We start from the raw sequence: 8,472 nt of genomic DNA, 5'->3' as shown, positions 1-8,472 counted from the left end.
TATATGTGTGGGCTCTAACCTGTAAAAACTCTTCTATAAAGGGCTTTAGTGCATCCGAAACGAGCGTTGCTTGTTTGAGATACACTGTGTGAATTATACTAGTTTTTTCTACTTTCAAGACTTGAAACTTAATAATATAATCATAAATTACTTTTGGGCAGTGCATGAAAATATGTGGATAAAATTTTGAAGTAAATTGAATATGTCGGTACCGTAAAATATTTAAATAAATATTTTTCTTAATTTAAAGAATTCAATTAGTAGACATCATAAAAGAAATTTTCCACATCCAAATGTTTTATCAGTAATTTTTATATTTTTTAATAAACTTCAGCCATCTGGAATTTATTTTCATTTAATTTCATGTGGAAAATTCAAATCAATAATTAAATTGTGACGCTTACGTGTAACCGGAAGTTGAAATTTCTTATATTTACGAAGTGTTGCGAGTTTATGGTCTAAATAGTTTATTTTCTGTCTCTAATTTTTTTTGCGAACGATGCATTTTGATTTCAGACTGCCATGCTATGTTGAAGCGGATATCCCTCCAATTCTTGATCAGCCATCTGGCGAAGCAGTTTTTCCTCTATTTCCTGAGCAACTGCCGGGTGAAGCGGATTTCCCTCTAATTCCTAAGTGGCAGATCACGCTGACCTTGGTGTTTCCCGCTATGCCGCCGCGGCCCCGGCAAGTGAAAGTAAGAAGTTCAGGGGATGAGGAGATGACCTCTGACGCGGGTGTGCGCTTTGAATGCAAAATCCGGTTAGACGTCTCCTTATCTCAGTAAATGGAAATCAGCATCACCAACGGTGCGCTACAATAACTATTCTAGTGCATTGAAACTACTAAAAAATATTGCATTGCATTTTATTATTGCAAGCAATCTGACAAATGCAAAGGCAGTAACCTGACGCTTATTATAGCTGGCATTCTAGCCGGATGCTTGCGCGCCGCGGTTAACATTTCCGCACCCGCGGCTGAAATGAACACGACAGCGAAAAAAAGCACGAAGATGAACCGGAGTTATGATCTGAGAGCTGTTAGCAATATTGAAATAACTTATTCTTGACCTATGTTTTGTACATTGTATGTTATACATCATTTCAATTACTCTTATTTTGTAATAAGTTTAGTTCCATCCTTCTTTATAGATTTGTATTTCAGAAATAAAATGTTTGCGTCACAAAAATTCCCTCGGCCAATGAAGACATCTTTTCTGTGTACGCGACCCTTGTTCACCTCAGCGGTGGTTCACTTTCACTGGAATAACAATAAGACGCCGACGAGAGGAGGCTCAGTGTCTCACTGGAAGTTGTGGGAGAAGGTTAGCGCAGCTCTCTTGTTTTAGCAGTTACTGAAAGAGAGAGGTAGATTCCTGAGTGCCGCGCCTTCTGTTGTTCATCGGTGAAGGGAATTAACTGCAATCGATAAGGTAGGATGCTGTGGTTAACTGTTCTAAGGAATATAAAAATATCGTATATAACAAATAAAGCAAACGTAATGACATCACATGGAATATTTTATTATGAACTGAATCGTTTCTACAGATTGGTTTCCTGCTCCGCGGAAATCAAATTTGCATTAAATAGTCTGGTAATGGTCGACTTTAGTTTTAGTTTTTGCGAGCTCTTCTGAATGAACGTAACAACGTTGCTAAACTCGCAACCTGAATTATTACGAACATTAAATGGTATCCGGACGTCGTGAGGTCATCTATGAGGGCAATGATGAATTAATTAAATTTTAAATAATTTGTTCACGAATTTAAATCTTCCTTTAATCTATAATTCATGTTTAATGAAAATATGCGAACAGTAATTTTCGCTGTTCCTTGTCTCGCAAAAAAATAACATCAATAAAAAATTAACTCCGCACCCAACGAATTTATTTTAGCGTTCATAAAACACACTAGAATTGTTATAATATTTCATTTAGATTTGAATTATTTCAGACAAAAGATGTCAAAATATGTAGATAACAATTTCAGAACTCATTGAGGTTGCTTATAACAAAAAATATCAACGTCAACATCTAACATAAAAAATAATGATGGTCATATTAAACCACACAGGAAACGATGAAATATTGAGACAACAATGAATTATAAAAGTTTATTTAAAGCCAATCCAGGATAACAAAATTCGCCACATAAATTCATTTTTCCTCATGACTCATCAATTAATGATGCGTGAGTGAAAGTGGCATCCTGAGTCCGTAGAAATGCGTCACGCGTTCGCGAGTAAATGGACTAGTTTTTCATGTGTAAATATCCATGACACACTTTTTTAAGTTTATTAACACTTATTATGTAGGTTGTAATTCCAATCTTGATGCGTCATGCGTACGGGAGCTAGTTTTTCATGAGTGAAACATGCGAATATATAACATTTACTCAGGTTCATTGATTTTTTGTCTCTTGAGTGTAATTTTAATCTTGATATCATCATGTCACCGTATCCACGATGATTTCAAATATTCATCATTTGCTTTTATTTTTTGCATATTGTTCCTAATTTCGATAGCTATGCATGATACGCTAAAATTCACAATACCGTATTCATTATACCGTAATCATGGTACCGCATTTATGATGCCGTATTCGTGATACCGTATTCATGATACCGTATTTATGATACCGTATTCATGATACCGCATTCATGATACCGTATTCATGATACCGCATTCATGATACCGTATTCATGATACCGTATTCATGATACCGTATTCATGATACCGTATTCATGATACCGTAATCATGGCACCGCATTTATGATGCCGTATTCGTGATACCGTATTTATGATACCGTATTCATGATACCGCATTCATGATACCGCATTCATGATACCGCATTCATGATACCGCATTCATGATACCGCATTCATGATACCGCATTCATGATACCGTATTCATGATACCGCATTCATGATACCGTATTCATGATGATCAACTCCCATGACGTGCGGTAGCTTATTTTCTGTACAGGGATGGTGGAATCTAAACTCAATACTAGACTTCTATAGAAATTCTATACCTAACCATCCACTTGAACAAATTAACATGCATGCTCTCACACTCACCGTCACGTCTTCCTTGCATCACAACTGTCTCATTGTCACCACTATTAATTTTTTCATCGCAGTGGCAGATAAGTTTTCTCTGTGAGGATTTATTATATTAGACCGCAAGTTATCGTATCTCATCACACACATGACACATCACAGTTCACCACATTGAGGCGCTTGTTTACAGTTCCCGGCTGACATTTCATCACAAAAAACGCTTCTCGTGATCAGAAAGCGAGAGCACGGTGCGCTATACATTCTGCACTAGTGTCACCGATGTGAAATTACTGTGTAGCACAGTAATGTGTTGTACAGTTACTGGATTTTACAGTTACTGTGTTGATCAGTTACTGTGTTGAACAGTTACTGTGTTGTACAGTTACTGAATACCTACAGGGCTAAAGGTGCTGTAGCTGCCGCACGTATTTCTGCAGGCTGCCGGCCGCGCCTTTTATTTCATCCAACGCATTATTCGAAGCTGAAGTTGGACGTTAGCGTCTGTCGTCTCACTCTCGATTGAGCTGCCTGCCTATGAAACGGGCGTGGCAGGACGCGGTAACGGTGTGGCAGGTAAAGTGCATTGGATTCACCTCCGACGCTGCCGTCCGCTCTTAATCCTTTCAAATTTCTGAATATTTCGCCTCACCTCTGTCGCTGGCCATGGAGGGGGGCGGCTGCGAGGTAGTAACCTAAAGAACCAGCCTCGAAGCTGGTGCTACTTCCAGCGCCGTACTTCTCCTGCACTCCATCGTCCAGTTGAATTTCTTTCCTCTCGGGGAACCGCGTAGAAGGAAGCTGCAACTTGTGAACGTCGGATAAAACAAGTCCCGGCATTTCCACTCCCAGCACTGCACTCGTCCGCTGGGTGCCCGCATTTGGACCTGATTTTTGACCTACAGTCGATCTTGGACCACGTCTGACTACCTCTCAGCGGTATAACTGCTGACGTATAGGATAGGTCTTGCTGAAATTACTATAATTTAGTGTTCGTGTTTATTTTGAAGTTTATATACCGTCTCATTCCTACTGACAGATCCTTCATGGTATATATGTTGATTTACCTTTCGATCATTAAATGATGCACGTTCATTTCATTCGTAGAATCTTTCATTCACGTAGAATCTTTTTCGTAAACAGATCCTTTCAATGAAATTTAATTATTATCTATCTATAGGCAACGTGTTTTGCGCTTTCCTGCAACAGTATTCTACTGTATAGGGGTTCCTTATACTGCACTAGTACTGTTTGTTGGACGGTTAAAGTTTGTGGTGGGAATTTCTGAATTCGGGTTAATAATAAATAATTATATAGAGACTAATAATTTTCTAACTAATATTATTCTTATTAAATAGAAGAATGAAACTATAGAAGCTCTAATTTGAACAGCCGTATAATGAGACTAGATAAAAGAAATATTTTAAAAGATGCATATTTGATCGAGACATAATTAATATTTTTAGAGACTTGTTTAATTGTGTGACTTGGTGATATACGATTGAAATTTTAATGCCTTATTAGTGCCTATCCTGCAACGCGCGTTTGGTGCTGATCCTTTAATCCGCTTAAACTTGAACGCCAGATTGATGTCAAACTTACTTCTCCTGTTACATAGGCTATAGTAATGACGCAGGATGGCTGGGATCAGTATATGCGCTTGTAGAATTGTTAATGGCAACGACCTCTTACGCAAATTTAGGTATCATGATGAATAATATTTATAATGTATAGAGTACATTTAACACGCATAACGTCAAAACATCACTGTTCAGAAGAACGATGGAAAAGCAGTCTGGCTGGACGCTCCGTATAATTTACCGTATCACCGTTTTTTTCAAGTTATATGAAAACTCAAACCATTTATGAAAAAAATGGTGGCAATGTTTAGTTTCGCAGACGGACGGCCATGCACTAGAATGCTGGTCATGCCATTTTTTTCACCAATATTTCTAAAAGTGCATTTTCACACTAGTAGATATCTTGAATTATAATATTCTTTACATTACAAGGATTCTCACACACGTAAACATCACAACTAATAACATTCATAATGCATCATAACACCCACTCTCACACATGTAAGTATAATAACTATTAACTTTATGACACTCTAGCTTAGGTGTAATTACTAATAACATTCACAATATATCATAACAAACACACACACGCATACATTCGCAGTGTGTTCGTTGTTTGTTACGCCTGCGTTAGTGAGGGAAAGTTGTGCGTAGGAGTTGTATAGGAGGAGCGATAGGCGGCGTATAAACCGGGGAACCGTCTTGATAATCGGACGGTTAGGTGAAAGGAATGAGAAAGGTTAACGACTTATACTTGCTGAAGGTTATGAAAATCGAAAGTGTGAGCTGGAATATTAACTTGCTGTTCTTTCTACTTTCCCAAAAATAAAATCCCGAATTTCGGTGGCACTTTTAATATTTTTATTATTGTTCCCAACAATTTTTACAAAATAACCTGGTTTCTGATGCATTCATTAGCGAAATAAATATATATATGAATTACTGTAATCTTATCTGGATTTTAGTGTATTAATTTTTTATATAAATTTGAACAAACACCTTTCCACGGAGCAAAAGAGTGGGTGTTTTCTGTAGCATGCATCGCATAATTACAAAGAATCATAATTTGAGGAAATAAGGTACAGTCTTTTTACTATCTGCAAAATTTACGCATAGAGGTTTGGTAACCTTTTCGTTAATTTTTCTTTACTTTTGTGTACAATAAGAAATTTTCTTGATGTTTCGTAAATTTTTGCCCAGGTAAAGATAGCAAAAGATGTGGCTATCTGTCAAAACATTTTTAAAAAATGTTCCCCAAGTTTAAGGCGCCACAAGACGTACCATATGACTATATAGGTTCTCCATGTACTCGTATAAAACGTACACTCGAAGAAATGAGAGGTTTTGTCCAAATAGCGATGCAAATTTTGCCCTGAAGTTCATCTTGACCCAGTTTGGTCCTGAAACAGGTGGTAGCAATGCTACGCGCAGCAAGTGTGTCACCTTTTGGACAATATGACCCATTAATTTTTCTGCGTGTATGTACACGAAGTTTCTGAATCACGCACGCATGGAAGTCATAAAATTTTCATATCAAAGACTTCGTGCATGTGTTTGTGCAAACACTCATAATAAATTAATGGTTCACATTGCCCAAAAAGTGACACACTTTAGCCCCCCAAATTTAGCGCGAGCACGGCGCGAACGTAGCACTGATACGTCCTTTTGACATGCCAAACTGGGTGCGGATGACCCAAACTAGGGAGAAAAGTGCATCGCAGATTGGACTATGAGCCTCTTATTTCTCCGAGTGAAGTAAATACGCGCAGAGAAAGCGTAGCGGCTTCCCTGCACGGCGACGGCTTTACGCATCGGAAATGCGGCTGCGCGAACTCTGGATTTTGCGAAAAATTTCTTTAATTTTTGGCTGCCAAAGATTTTTTGGGAAATTTTGCGATGCGGTATCGGGTGATGATATGCTGGAAACAATATTTCAGCATAGAAGTTTCATTCTTCGCAATTATTCTTAATTTTTTTTTATTTTTTATTTTATTAATTTTTAAAGAATGAAAGGAAACGAAAATGTAACATCAATAACAACTCAAAAAGCGCTGGCTTCGATCATGTCGAGCAGCCCATATACCACGTAATTGATTATCATATAAATCTTTTATATGACTGTTCAAGCTTAGTAAAGGTATTTTTTATTAGATCATAACTTTGAATCATTGTACGACATATATACAATGCCCGTTAGGTCATGATACCGACGATGCTGCCAGTAATGTCAACAATATAATATCATTCGATTGCTTCGATCACAAATTGATTTAAAATTTAAAATCAAATAAAATCCCACGAAAATTTGTCATATTTTTATATAAAACGTTTCGGAGTCAAACTCCATCGTCAGTTCTAGAAATTTAGAACTGACGATGGACGGACTCAAAAACTTTTTCTAAAAATATTTAATAAATTTTCGTATAATTTTCTTTGCTCTTAAATTTCAAGTAATATTGGATGCAGCAGCGATTTCCCAGCGACTGGTACGGTAGGGAAAGTGGTGCGTGTCTTTCTCTTCAATAATTGCTGCTGATGTTGCTGCAGCGATAACAATTACAGAACAAACGAGAACAAACTTCCTGGCATCACAAAAATATGCTGTAAGGATAACAACTAGATAATAACATCACTGTCATCGCGCTGACTATTAAAATCACGTGTTTGCTTATATCGCAAGTTAACCAGAAATTTAAAGGCAAAGAAAATACCACAAAAATTAAAAAAAACTTAAAAACACGGAAAACAATTGTGTGTGCAAAGGGAAAACCACAAAAGTGTCATCTCATCACATTCCAGGCGCTGTGGTGAAAGGATGAGTGGTACAAACGACCTTGCTTTCAACGGTCCACTCTGGGAAATGTTTGTGTCGTATTGTCCCATTAATGACACACTTTCTTACACACAGCACGAGCAGAGAGTGTAACTATAGCATTGAAACGCTCCCATTCCCAAACTGGGTCATTGCGACCTAACCAAGTGCAAAAAGTGGACAAAACTTTATTTTATTATTATTTTTTTGCAGTCGTTTTGAGCATGAATATTTTGCAAGGACCTATTAAAAAATATGGTAACAATGACACGTTGAAATATCAAATAAACTAATCTTAAATTACGCATTAAAATATCCACAGTATAGAACGATCAACAGTAACTTATTAATCAACGTTTTACAGTAACTAATCAACTTTGAGAATAATTAAGGTCTCAAATAATCTATAAATTTTCTAAATTCAGTAGTATCAAAGTTCTGAATAAAAATTCTGTATATTTTCAAAATTCTGTCACGAAATTCCGTATCTTTTAGTAATAATATTTCAAATTTATACATATTTTCCAATATTTTCAAATCCGAAGCATAACAACAGACGAGGTATCTGAAGCCGAGCCATCTCAAGGAAATTGTACAATTTCTTCGTCCATGCCACGACATCTGCACGACATGTCGGGGCTTAGCTGGGGACCATCGGCACGACGGAGCTTACATGACGCTGCATATACTCAAAGAAATCAGTGTGAATTTGTCCAGATATGCATGCATGACGAGGAATATGCCAATCAAAGAAATGAGTGATATACTGTCTTACAAGTCATGCATGACGGGGAAAATGCCTTTTGGGTGTGAGTCGACAGAAATACTGAGGAGGTATCGCAGTCTTCAATAGAAACACAAGTTGTTCAAAAAAGGTGACAAAAGCAGCCCCGGCAACTATCGCCCTGTCAGTCTGACAAGTGTTGTTTGTAAGCTGATGGAATCTGTTGTGAGGGATAGGATTATCGATCACTTGACTGCTCACCATCTCATATCAGATTGTCAACATGGTTTTATTGCCGG

General features: G+C 37.3%; 1 protein-coding gene across 4 annotated transcripts in view; it reads left to right on the top strand.

Annotated features, from left to right (window-relative positions):
* Positions 1 to 1,335: 1,335 nt before the first annotated feature.
* The window catches only part of LOC108680257, a 17,071-nt gene continuing 9,934 nt past the window's right edge, over positions 1,336 to 8,472 (top strand). For all 4 annotated transcript variants that reach the window (XM_018169046.2, XM_047881895.1, XM_018169045.2 and 1 more), the window contains exon 1: positions 1,336 to 1,432. The gene's annotated coding sequence lies outside the window, so the exon portion shown is untranslated. The remainder of the gene's footprint in view (positions 1,433 to 8,472) is intronic.

Source organism: Hyalella azteca, unplaced genomic scaffold, assembly GCF_000764305.2.
Source record: "Hyalella azteca isolate HAZT.00-mixed unplaced genomic scaffold, Hazt_2.0.2 contig9088, whole genome shotgun sequence".
NCBI classification, from domain to species: domain Eukaryota; kingdom Metazoa; phylum Arthropoda; class Malacostraca; order Amphipoda; family Hyalellidae; genus Hyalella; species Hyalella azteca.
The sequence above is the reverse complement of the archived record's forward strand: the minus strand, read 5'-3'. Positions and strand labels throughout refer to the sequence as shown.